Source organism: Bos javanicus, chromosome 25 (genome assembly GCF_032452875.1).
Source record: "Bos javanicus breed banteng chromosome 25, ARS-OSU_banteng_1.0, whole genome shotgun sequence".
Lineage (NCBI taxonomy): Eukaryota > Metazoa > Chordata > Mammalia > Artiodactyla > Bovidae > Bos > Bos javanicus.
Genome location: NC_083892.1, coordinates 30,497,470 through 30,510,690, shown reverse-complemented (window position 1 = coordinate 30,510,690; position 13,221 = coordinate 30,497,470). Strand labels below are relative to the sequence as shown.

Genomic DNA, 13,221 nt, shown 5'->3' with positions numbered 1-13,221 from the left:
AACAGAACCAATAGGAGGGTGGGTGGGTAGGGTGTGTATATATGTGTGTGTGTGTGAGAGAGAGAAGAGGTTTATTTTAAGGAATTGGGTCACTTGATTGTCGGAACCAGCAAGATCAAAATCTGTAGGGCAGGCTGCAGGCTGGAAACTTGACAGGAGTTGATGCTATAATCTTAAGGCAGGTTTTTTTTTCTTTTCTGGGAAACCTTAGTTTTTGTTCCTAAGGCCTTCAACTGAGTGGATGAGGCCCACCTGTATTATTGAGGGTAACCTCCTTTATTTAAAGTCAACTAATTGTAGACTTTAACCACATCTGCAGAATACCTTCACAGCAACACCTAAACTCATGTTTGATTAAATAACCTGCTGCAACAGCCTTGCCAAGTTGAAACATGAACTTAACCATCACAGTCTCTCATTCATGTTTCGTATGTCTCTCTCTCACACACACACAAATGAGTTTATGGGGCATCCTTAGTGTTAAATATTTAACTTCAGGTAACAATAATCACAATAATAGCTAGCAGTGATTGAGCACATGTTATGTGTGTGTGTTCTCTTGGAAACTTTATATACTTATGACCTCATGTAATACTTTTGACATGTAATACTCCACAGATTGCATAGAGTTACTTTACGGGTAAAGAAACTAAGGCTCAACGAGTTGCTGGCTTTTCGGTGATTAAGCTCAAGATTCAAACCTTCATCTGTCTTCCTTTTTCTGTGTTCTCTTGTTTTTCTAGTATTTCCGCCCTTACTATCATCCTTGCTTATTTTGCAGTGTTGTACTTGGCTGAAGAATTTGGTATCTTCATGCTTTTTTCACCAAGGCATATTTTCAAAATAGGCAGTTCAGAATGTTGGGTAAGCCACCTGGGTTTTCAGATTAGATAACTAAAAGTGGATGGGATTACCATTACTATGCCCAGCAGACTAGTTTCTGAACTAGGCATGAAAGTTGTAAGGAGGGTCATCTCGCAGTGCCCTCTGACCTTTTTTTTTTCTTACTGATGGAAAGCTTCCTTGTCTGCTGCCAAACCCCTAATGTTCTGGCTCGGTCCACAGATGGATCATTCGCAGAGGATGGATAGTGCAGCTGCAGGTCTGGCATACAGGACTTCAGGTGGTGCCCACTACTTAATCTGCAGCCAGGTTTTCACTAGAAGAAAGGCGAGGCAGCTCTCCTTGGTTTCACTGGGGAGCTGGCCTCATCTGCAGAAGCTTGTCCTAATCACATTCTTCCCCCTTCTTGGTGGCTCCCAGCCATTGTCTTCCACCTTCCCTTGCTTCGTTTTTGTCACCAGCAGCAGCTTCTGCTCGGCTGCTGGCACTCTGAAGTGGAATTTGACAGAGGTGAGAGCAGCCTTTGAGTTTCCTCTGTGCAGGTTGGCTCCTTCTAGCACACATTGGAAGCAGTGCTGACGGATGTTCGAAAATGCACACACTGGAAGGGCTTGCTTGTTGTTCCAAGGCCTAATTGGAGATCTAGGTTGGCACTTCCCTACAGCTTGGCAGGGAACAGTTCGAATGTTTGTAGATGGCTCTTGCCTTCCACCACGTGCCAACTTGAGCTCTGGCAAGTTAGCTGCAGTGGGTTTTGTCTTGACAAGTTGGAAAAGTTTCCCAACTTCAGTGACTGTGTGGCTCTTTTGGGAGCTTTACAGCTAGCAGGCAAGGGCTGCCATTTTAAAGAGCATAGACATTAATATGTTCATATTTAATATATTTGAGTGAGTATACTATGTGCTCCTTTTTATTTTGTAAATGGGCAGGACAGAGGAAAAAAGGAAGGAACAAGAGACAGAAACAGATGGACTTGACCCTGAGATGAAGGCCCTGCAGATGGCAAGGTGCTGGCTTGTGGATACTACTGGGATACATGTTTTTCTTTGAATTACTTAAGGATTATTGCAATAATTTCTTTCTTTAAACTCACTACTCTTGATTTTCATGATTTTGAAACTATCTCATTGTCCTCGGACTACTTTGAGTTTTTTCGATGGGTCTCTCTTCCTTGAATGTCTCTTAAGTATTTCTGACTTGTACCATTTCTTCTTTGAATCTCTCCTTGCTTCTCCTGTCTCCTTGGGTTTCTCCTCACTGCTAAGTTTTCAGTAGTGGCTGTATTAGTAATGCTCCAACTATGGCCCTTGGCCTAGCAGCATCAGCATGACCTGGGAAGTTGCCTGAAATGCTTGAACCAGACCTAAGACATTATGTAGAAAGGAATCTGTGTTTTACATTTTGATACACATTTTCAAAGAGATTATACTATTAATAATTTCATGGCATGTAACAGCGCTAGCTATAAGGCATAATTTAGGTCAAAGCTGTGTTCTCAGTGGATACGATTCTAGTGCCCTTAGAAATGGAGTGTCATATAAGAAAACTGGATTGCCATTAGTTAAACAAATAATAAAGACATCTTACTTTTGTTCTTGTCCTCTAAACCAAGGCAGACCCCAGGGAGTATGGGAAATTGTGTTCTTTCTCTTCTGACTTGTTTAGGTACGAGGAACAAAGACCCACTCTAATTGCCTTAATACTTTTTGTTGTTGTTTTTAAAATAGTAAGAAAGCATTCAGGATGGGAAACCTTCCTTTAGAAGGGCCTCATATGAAGTGGAACCGAGATGGTCATAGGATCATTCTATTGTGGGTTGGTCTTGATCAGTTGTTAGGTTTACTGTTCACATTCATTCTTATTTTCTCCCTCATTTTGTTATCCACAGATAGGCAAAATAGAGAAAACAGTTGTCTTCCCATTTAAACAAAATAGTCTACCATATATCCTTCTCCTCCTGTTTGAGGAGGAGAGAGTGATCAGTGGGAAATAAACAAGGACCAGACTCCTCTCATACTTAATGAGGGGAAGGGAGTGAGCTTCTTAGGATTTATCAAAAACTGCTGATTAAACCAGTTTGCTACCCATCTTGTTATAAAGAGAACTCTCTATGGTATAATGTTGAAATGTTTTTTGTTTCTAAATTAGACTTAGAGCCGTTTGTTCTTACATTAGAATATTTTGACAGTCTTTTGGTTATTATAGCAGGACTTAGTCTCTTTGGGGTCTAGGATTGAACTAATTATCCAGTCATATCTGGTAGAAAGGGATCCCACTACTGCTTATCTGAGACTGCATTGTTGTCCTGGGTTGTATGGGACTGTGATACAAATGGCCTTACTGTTTCTCTGCCTGGCTTTTCTGCAGTGTAAAACTATCCTCTGGTGACTACAAAATGCCTTTCTTTTACTTGTTGAAAGATTTCAAGGAAGACAGAAAGGGAGAGAGGGCTGTGAGGGAAGAGGAACTAATAACGTGCCGTGTTTCCTGTCCCTGTTCAGCCGAAGTCTAACCTTGGATGACTGTATTCCCCTTGGTTTATTGTGAAGGCATCTCAGAAGGCCTTCCCCATGGTCATATCTCAGTTTACACTCTATAAAATTGGATTAGACAATGTTAATTCAATTAACGACTGTACTGAAAGTTTGTCTTCGTGTGCAGTGAAAACAGTAGGGCAGCCTCTAATAATCTATGGATTTAATGACTGCAACTTTGAAGAGTGTTAAGCTAAAGTGAAGTTCAGAATGGCTTGTTAACTGGGTTTATTAGCTGTTGACCTTCCCTTTGAGCATAATAGTGGCAGTCAGACCGAAGAGAGCACTACCGTCCTGATTAGCATTTATCTAAAGATAGGCTGCTGCCTCTTCCACAGTAAATTAGTTCAATCAGCCATAAAGAGCTTGAGAAATATTTTCTGCTTTATAAAAAGAATTAGCTGTTAGAACAGTTTATCTGCCATAGTGCTGTAAGATGGATTGAGCCCCTGAACGTGCTCATTTGAAGAAGGCGCCTTGAGGATATTGAGTAACTGAACAGATTTCCCTCAAGATTGATCAGGGGTCCTGGCTTTCCTGTACAAGAGTTGATGCCCTAATTTTTGCCTTTTCACCAGAGCACCACATCTGCTCCTCTTTTTGTATATTGGTTCAGTGAAGTCGAAAGCCCACTGTGTGTCACTTAGGAGATAAAATCCCGTGCTGACAGAGAGTCTGTGATTTGATTAAAGAGAAGAAAACTAAACTAAAACATGAGAAATATCACTCCCACTACCACCAAAATAAGGTTGCTAAAGAGAGGAAACGATATAATGACGGTCGTCACTTTTTGTATAGCTTGTGCTTGTGCTAAGTCGTGTCCAACTCTTTGCGACCCCATGGACGCAGTGTCTGACGTAGCCCGCCAGTCTCCTCTGTCCATAGGATTTCCCAGGCAAGAATACTAGATTGGGTTGCCACTTATTCCTCTAGGGGATCTTTCCAACCTAGAGATCGAACTCTTATCTCCTGCATTGGCAGGTGGATTCTTTATGACTGAGCCACCTGGGAAGCCCCCTTTTTGTATAGAGATCATCTTGAAAGTGAAGCATATTTTCCCAAAGAAACAAGATAATGATTGAAGGTTAGTATTTCTGATCACAGTCTTGGCACCATGTAAGTTCTTCTCATAGTGAGTCATAAAAGTAAAGAGACAAAAATTATAAACCTTTCCAATCATTTAAAATCTTAAATTATGATCCATGTCTTTTTTTTTAAAAAAAGGACATAAATGTACTGTGCGATTGATTTTTATGAAGTGCCCCAATGTACTATAAAGTATACATAGAGCACATAAAATTCCAACTCTGCTGTATCGTAAATTTGACCTCACTGAAATGAATAGGCTCACTGGATGGCAAACACTAATGAAACATTTAATTATCAACCCTCCACTTGTCTTTTTAGGATTTAGATGGGCTTCCTGGGGACTATTTTTGTGGCCAAGGTTTTCGTATAACAAAATAATAAAATCTTTTCTTTAAAACAAGTATCTCTTTCTCTTGGTAAACGTTTCAATAGAGACAGCTAGTTTAATTAGAGTGATGAACCTGAATCTGGATTTTGTAACCAAAGCTATGATCATCTTTTTTTTTTTTAAAGAAAGCTGTTGGTATAGTTAGATATGTGATGACCTCATGAAGACTTCCTGTTGACCCCTTTGGGCACTGGTACACATACCCCGTGAAGTCCTTGCAGCTCCCTCAGACTAAAGCCACGGAGTACTTTGTGAGGGGCGGTTTGGAATGCCTCTTGGGGACAAGCTGTAGGCTTCAGATCCTTGGAAGGACCACGTAAGGAATTCCCTCTACCCATCCCTGTAACTGCTATGTTGGTTTACATTTATTGCCCGGTTACTCCAGGAAGAGTTGTCAGGGAAACATGGTTGAGTGAGCCGATCTAGGCAGCTTTAAAAAAAAAAAAAAAAGGATGAAAATACTACACTAAGTGAAAGAAGCCATTCACAAAAGATCACATATTATATAATTCCATTTATATTGAAGTATCTAGGATAGGCTCATCTATGGCAACTGAAAGTAGATGAGGGGATGCCTAGGGCTGAGGGAGGTGGCAGAGCTGGAGAGTGACTGCTAATGGGCACAGTGTTTTCTTTTTGGAGTGATAAAAATATTCTAAAATTAGACCATGGTGATGGTTGTGCAGCTAAAAGCCATTGAATTGTATACTTTAAATGGGTGAAGCATATCATATGCAAATTGTATCTCAGTAAAGCTATTATTTAAAAAATAAAACAGGTACTGTGTTTCATTGAGTTAAATAGTATGACCAAAGAGGAAAAAGTTTTAAGCATTGAGCATCCCTTGTAAGGTATGTATATATTCATACAGCTGTAATGAGTGTTATCCAAGTGTGAACCATGTCGTGCCAGTCATGATATGCACCTGAATTGCAGAGAAAGAGGAAGGACCTTTTAAATGAGAGGATGTCATGCACTGGGAAGCAGTCTTGATTAGAGCAAGGTCTTTGTAGCTCCAGGGTGGCAAGTTTGGTTAGTCTGCGAGTCCAGGAGTTACTGGCAAGTATCTGGTATTCTTTGGTAGAGAAAGTGTAGCCCAAAGTGTTTGATAATACATTGGCAATAGTTTTGAACTATCATTCCAATAAATTGATGGGCTTCCCAGGTGGCACTGGTGGTAAAGAATCCACCTGCCAATGCAGGAGACATGAGAGATTCGGGTTCAGTCCCTGGGTTGGGAAGATCCCCTGGAGAAGGGCATGGCAGCCCACTCCAATATTCATGCCCAGAGAATCCCACAGACAGAGGAGCCCTGTGAGCTACAGTCTGTGGGGTTGCACAGAGTGGGACATGACTGAAGTGACTTAGCACACACAGCACACGTGCACTTGGCGTCTAACCCTGCTCTCCCCAGTGGCACATATGAAAACAAACCATTAGTATTCCTGTTTCCTATTTTATGCCACCACCTAAAACATTTCAAACTCATGTGAAATGCTTTTGATGATGTGACTTGGAGGCCATCTGTGAGAACCTCTGCTGTATAGGAAATTCTTGTTGTTTGGTTTTTAAATCCATTTCATCATCCAGGCAAATTAAGCAAATGACTCACCCTCTCTAAAAGCTCCCACCTCCTCATTTGTAAGTGGGGACGTGATGGTGTTGGCCCTGGGGTGTCGGGGGGTTAGGTAAAGTGCAGTACCTGTCAGAACCGCTCTTAAGTGGTGAGGAGGGAAGGAGGATGGCTGCTGGATCAGTAGAACCTGGAAGGGAGATAGGCAAGCTCTGAGATATTGATGTTTTTGTTTATTTGAGTTTGTTTTGTCTTCTTTTTGTCTAGACTTGCCGTATTATTTGGAGAAGGAAATGGCAACCCACTCTAGTGTTCTTGCCTGGAGAATCCCAGGGACAGTAGAGGCCAGTGGGCTTCCGTCTATGGGGTCGCACAGAGTCAGACACGACTGACGCGACTTTGCAGCAGCAGCAGCAGCAGCAGCCGTATTATAGCTTCTTGAAGATTAAGACCTTTGTGAATCTTACTCTCAAAAGTTATATGGCCTCTTGCAATTTAGTGTAAACAGCACAACATTAGACTTAAGAATTTCAACTTTAATGTTAGCTGTGAGATCTCCAGTCACTGCGGTATCCTTCCCTTGTGAAATGAGATGGTGGTACCAGCTGGCTCTTGATTCCTCCCGGTTCCAAGATTATCCTGTTTTAACTTGGTTCCACAGTTTCTGATTCTTCCTCGTTTCCTCTTCCCATGTACTTTGTCTTTCATCTCTCTGCCTCTTTCTGCCTGTCTCCCGCAGGCCTTCTTTATCCATCCTTTTATCCATCCTAAAAGTTGTCATAGTGTACCTAATGAGGCAAGCTGCAAGTTAGGGGGTAGATATGCAGTGTTGAAAAATACAGATAGGGTTCCAATATTAATGGAACTTATAGTTTAGTAGGGGAAGCCCTGATAAACCACATAATAATCACAAAATATGGTAAGTGCTATTACGGAACAGGAGAGAATACTGTGAGCAGAGAGGCAGGACTACATGACCCAGTTTACATCACTTTTCTCAAAGTGAATTTCCAAGGGCTTAGAGGCCTGTCCACAGGCTGTTTGAGAGAAAGAGCAGTGTCAGTAAAGGCTTAGGCAAGACAACATGAGTGACTTTCAGAAAGTAGAAGGCCAGTGTGGCTGGGAGTGAGCTGGGGTGACTTTTAGTAAGAATGAGCCTGAAAGGCATGCCAAATTCAAAGCCAAGTTAAAGATTTTTAAGTTCATTGAAAAGCCTGTGATAAATTTTCAGTGGTAAGGAAATAGGAATCTTCCTTTAACTTGCTTGGAACAATTAAAAGCTGTTTTTAAATAATAAGTTTAAATTTTACATTAGTGTTAGCACATATAGAATAATATACTACACTTGAAGTGAATACGGTTTTACGCTCAGCAGAGGCTAGCCTGTGACCAAAGCTTGCACGTCAGTGTTGTGTTTCCAACAGAGGAAAAGCCTTGGTTTCCTAGAATTTTCTCCCTTTTTGTTTCTTTTCTTTTCTTTGCCCCATTGTGATTCCTATCATCTCTTTTCTCTGCAGTTGATCACTTCTTCTTCCAAGCAGTCCTTGATCTTTGAAATGCTGTGAGAATAACAGTAATAGCTGGGTAGACCTTCAGATAGCCAATGTGTCTTTGGGCTATGGTTCTGTGACTTTAGAGGGCTGGGCATTGCAGATAAATTCGAATAGAGAGGCTCCCAGAGTATTCTAGAAGAATGCCTCTTCCAGCAGAAATTCCAGTCAACAAAACCAACGCCATTTCCCTAACAGGTGCAGGCACCAAGGGCTTGACTGAGCTGACACAAGTTGGAACATCGCTACTAATTCCTATGCAAATCTGTTAAGTGTACTTATTACCAAGTGTGTTCATTGCAGGCTACACTCATGTTGACATTTGGTGGGGATGCAAAGAGGCAGAGGTTATAAAACGTGGATAGGTTCTTTCCCTGTAAAATCTTAATCTCATTGGGTAAACAAGCCATGTACCTTCAGAAGGTCATTTTGGATGTTGTCCTGGTAAATATTTAACAGGTTTTTAAAAATAATTATATTTGAAACTATTTTGTTGTTTTTAGTGGCTAAGTTGTGTTTGACTCTTTTGCAGCCTCATGGACTGTAGCCCACCAGGCTCCTCTGTCCATGGAATTTTCCAGGCAGGAATACTGGAATGAGTTACCATTCCCTTCTCCAGGGGATCTTCCTGACCTAGGGATTGAACCCAGGTCTTCTTCACTGCATGCAGATTCTTTACCATCTTAGTCACCACGGCAGATACAAAGTACCTGGTAAATGTTAGCTTTTAGAAATATATAGATTTAAGACTTGCTTTCAAGAACTTAATCTGTACATACATTTAGTGCTTTTCCCATTTTTGCATCTTGGTTTTACTTGAACTATACCTAGTTGTATAGTAATAAGAGATGAAATTGAGAAAACAGGACTGAGAAGCTTCTTTAAAAAGGATGTATCCTGAACTAAGCCATTTGACAGAAATGGTTCTGACAGGTGAATATGGGGTGGGTTGACAAATCAGGAGCTCTTGTCATAATCTTGGGAGTTGCCTGTAGTGTAGCATCTCTTCAGCCTGGAAACCAAGTGTTGCTGATCATTTGCTGCTCTCTCGAGCCTCATCCACTGAAGCATTTTCATTGTTTACAAATGATAGATTAACTAGAAGGCATTTTATTTTCTGCTAATATTTTCAGTTTCCAAAGAGAGAACCGTAAAACTTTGATAAATACATACATGAAGATGGAGGCTCACACAACTCCAAAACTGTATCCTCCCATGTGAGACATAACTGGTCGTATGCAGAGAAAATGTCAGCTGTGATTTATGCCTTAAGCCGTCTCTTACCAGATACTCTTACCTAATTGTACAAATTACTCAGGCTTTTGTTTTTATTTGGTTCTTTTTATTGTGTTGATTAAATGTTGAAGAACATATCTCAGTTTTGTGGGAAAGTTACAGGATTGAATATTTATAATAAAAATTTGGCCATCAGTGTACATAAATGATTTTAGTTCAGTAATCCACATGGTATAGAGCTAAAACCATAGGCTTTACTATCAAAAATCCAATTCAAACTCCATCTGTTAATAGCTGTGTGGCCTCAGAAAGGTTGATTATGTCATTTCTTTGAGCCCAGGTCCCTTTATGATGTGGAGTTATGATGTCCACATACTTGATTGCTATAAAAATGGTCACAATACATGAAAAGCACTTACCCCCCCCCCCCCCGGCCAGTGCCTGGCACCTGGTAAGCACTCCACCAGTCTGATCCCGTCATTATTTAGGTCATCTTTACTTGACTGAGTTGTAATGGGGCTAATTACAAAGTGAATCTCTATTATAAAAGTAAACACACACCAAAATGAATTTTAAAAATTTACCATAGTGAAAATTCTTCAGCTTCTTATCATGGCTCAATTCTAATGGTTGATTTTTAATAGTGAAATTATTGAAAGCGATATTCCCCAGTTTCTGCATATTTCCTATAGTTTAAAAATCTTCAAATTAATTTATTGTAAATTGAACGTATGTATGATATGAAAGAGAGTTATTTATTTGAGATATTGACTTGACTAATACAATGATTTACTAATTTTCACTCTGCACATGCTACGCATGATAAATCCAGTCTTGTTCAGTTCATTTCAGTCCCTCAGTTGTGTCTGACTCTTTGCAATACCCTGAATTGCAGCACGCCAGGCCTCCCTGTCCATCACCAACTCCCGGAGTTCACTCAGACTCACGTCTGTCGAGTCACTGATGCCATCCAGCCATCTCATCCTCTGTCGTCCCCTTATCCTCCTGCCCCCAATCCCTCCCAGCATCAGAGTCTTTTCCAATGAGTCAACTCTTCGCATGAGGTGGTCAAAGTACTGGAGTTTCAGCTTTAGCATCATTCCTTCCAAAGAACACCCAGGACTGATCTCCTTTAGAATGGACTGGTTGGATCTCCTTACAGTCCAAGGGACTCTCAGGAGTCTTTTCCAACACCACAGTTCAAAAGCATTAATTCTTCAGCGCTCAGCTTCCTTCACAGTCCAACTCTCACATCAATACATGACCACTGGAAAAGTCACATCCACAGCTGGGTATTGTTTTTGCTTTGGCTCCATCCCTTCATTCTTTCTGGAGTTATTTCTCCACTGAACTCCAGTAGCATATTGGGCACCTACCAACCTGGGGAGTTCCTCTTTCAGTATCCTATCATTTTGCCTTTTCATACCGTTCATGGGGTTCTTAAGGCAAAAATACTGAAGTGGTTTGCCATTCCCTTCTCCAGTGGACCACATTCTGTCAGACCTCTCCACCATGCCCGCCCGTCTTGGGTGGCCCCACACCGCATGGCTTAGTTTCATTGAGTTAGACGAGGCTGTGGTCCGTGTGATCAGATTGACTAGTTTTCTGTGATTATGGTTTCAGTGTGTCTGCCCTCTGCAGTCTTGTTAGACGCAGAGAAATATCCAAGTATCACTCTTCTCCTCAAAGAATTCAAAACAGAACAGAGAAGAATTTTTTTCAGAGGGTTGGCGGGGAGGAGAGTTTGCAGAGAAACGAACATTCAAGCAACATTTCTCCTCTCCAACTTAGAATTTATTTGGGGGAAAAAAAAAGCAATTGGGGGCGGGGGCTGCTGCTGCTAAGTCGCTTCAGTCGTGTCCAACTCTGGGCGACCCCATAGATGGCAGCCCACCAGGCTCCCCCGTCCCTGGGATTCTCCAGGCAAGAACACTGGAGTGGGTTGCCATTTGGGGAGATAATTCGCATTCTGACATTTTTCCATGTTTTTCCTTACGAGCTTTACATATTTTCCCCTGTGTTATATTTTTAAAAATAATTTAACCATACCTTTAAAAATATAATACAGGGGAAAATATGTATTTAAAGCAAGAGTTGGAAAGGGATTTTTCTGTTTTCAACATTTGGAATTCTTATACATGTTAAATATTAGTACTCCAAGCATGACCTTTTAAGAAATTCCTCATTGAAACAAGGGACCTGAGGAGAAAATGATGTATGTCCAAAGCAGCTTTGAATATTGTATCTTCTAGAGCAACTGAGAAATTTCTGTATTAAAAATGTTCTGTCTTTACACAAATGACTTGAAAACTTATGTCCACTCAAAATTGCTGCAGACAGTGTTTATAGCATCTTTGTTTTTAATTGCCAAAACTTGGAAGCAACCAAGATGCCCTTCAGGAGGTGAATGGATAAATAAACGGTGGTACATTCAGACAATGGAATATTATTTAGTACTAAGAAGAAACAAGCTATTAAGCTATGAAAATACATTCAGGAAACTTAGATGCATACTCCTAAGAAGCCAATCTGAAAGAAAGCCACACATACCATATGACTCCAACTCTATGACATTCTGGAAAAGGGTAACTATGGAGACAGTAAAAAAAAAAAAAAGAATCAGTGGCTGCCAGGGGTTGGAGGGAGAGAGGATGAATAGGTGGAACGCAGAGAGTTTTTAGTGCAGTGAAACTGTTCTGTATAATACCACAGTGGTGGATACATGTCATTAAACATTTGTGAAAGCTCAAAGAGTGCACAACGCCAAGAGTGAACTCCAATATTCTCAGTGTAGATTCATCTGTTGTGACAAATGTACCACTGTGGTGTGACATCTTCATGGCGGGGGGGCAATATTATGTGTGTAGGGGTGGTGGGCAGGGGTATATGGGAACTCTGTACCTTCAGCTCAGTTCTGCTGTGAAGTTAAAACTGCTCTGAAAAAGCAAAGGTTATTCCTTAAAAAAATGATCTACTGCTTTGGAGCTAAAGTAAACCATGTAAAGAAAGTGATTGGTTAATTCATATACTTTCACTATAGATGTATAAAAGAAGCAGTTGTTTACTAGGAGATTTCACTGAACTGAAAAGACCCAGAAACTGTTCTGAACCAAAGAGGGAGTGTATTAACAAAGAGAAAGATAAAGCCATATACATACCTATGAACAATACAAAAATTTCATTTGTTTTTCCTCTCTGAATGGAGGTAAATAATGCAGTAAATCCTTTTCCCCAGAACCTCCAGTTTATCTTAGCTTGGTTTTGTTTTGTCACTGGACTCATAGGGTGCCCTTGCTTGGCTTTAGAGCTGAGTTCTAATTCCTTCTTCCACCAAGGAGTTTTGTGAGCTTGGGGCTATCCTAGAACCTCTCTAGCGACATTCTATAGAGAAGGGTGAAGGCCAGTGGCATGGCATGCTATTTTTCCATAATTTCCTTTGTTGGGCTAACTGGAGTCGGTGACATGGGGTCAACCCCAGGCACCATTTCTATGCTCTGGACCAGTTGCTTTCATAGCTGTTGACTGTGTTTGTCTGGAAGTAGAGGTACACAGGATAAGATGATCTCCACAGCTTTTTTCCACCTCTCCGACTATTTCATTCATTAGGTACCTATAATAATTTGATTTAAAACTTTGTTTATATAGTTTTGTTGTTTTGTTGTTAGCACTTCTGTTTTCTAAAGAAAGTAATCCATGTGTAAGTATAGAATGATCATTGAGAAGGTAGGATAATTTCTCACACTTGCCCCCTCCCCTCAAGCTTTACAAGGCATAAAATAATATGAATTAGCTTCCTCTAGTGATAAAACTGCAACAATTTTCAGGCAAGAGAAAAACAGGTTAGTAGCACCATCTACAGGCTATCAAAGAGGAAAACTTACACTGTGGGCTCCTAAATGTGGAAAGCATTTGTGGAAAGGGGAGTAAAAAAGCCACATACTTCCTCTTTTAAATGTGTTGTTTGTAAAACTTATTTAAATGTTTTTGTTCTTTTTTTTTTTTTTTAAC

At 40.6% G+C, this 13,221-nt stretch overlaps 1 protein-coding gene across 9 annotated transcripts in view; it reads left to right on the top strand.

The window, feature by feature from the left end:
- AUTS2 (activator of transcription and developmental regulator AUTS2) overlaps positions 1 to 13,221 on the top strand; it is a 1,221,294-nt gene that overhangs the window by 428,126 nt on the left and 779,947 nt on the right. The gene's annotated exons all lie outside the window — the stretch shown is intronic.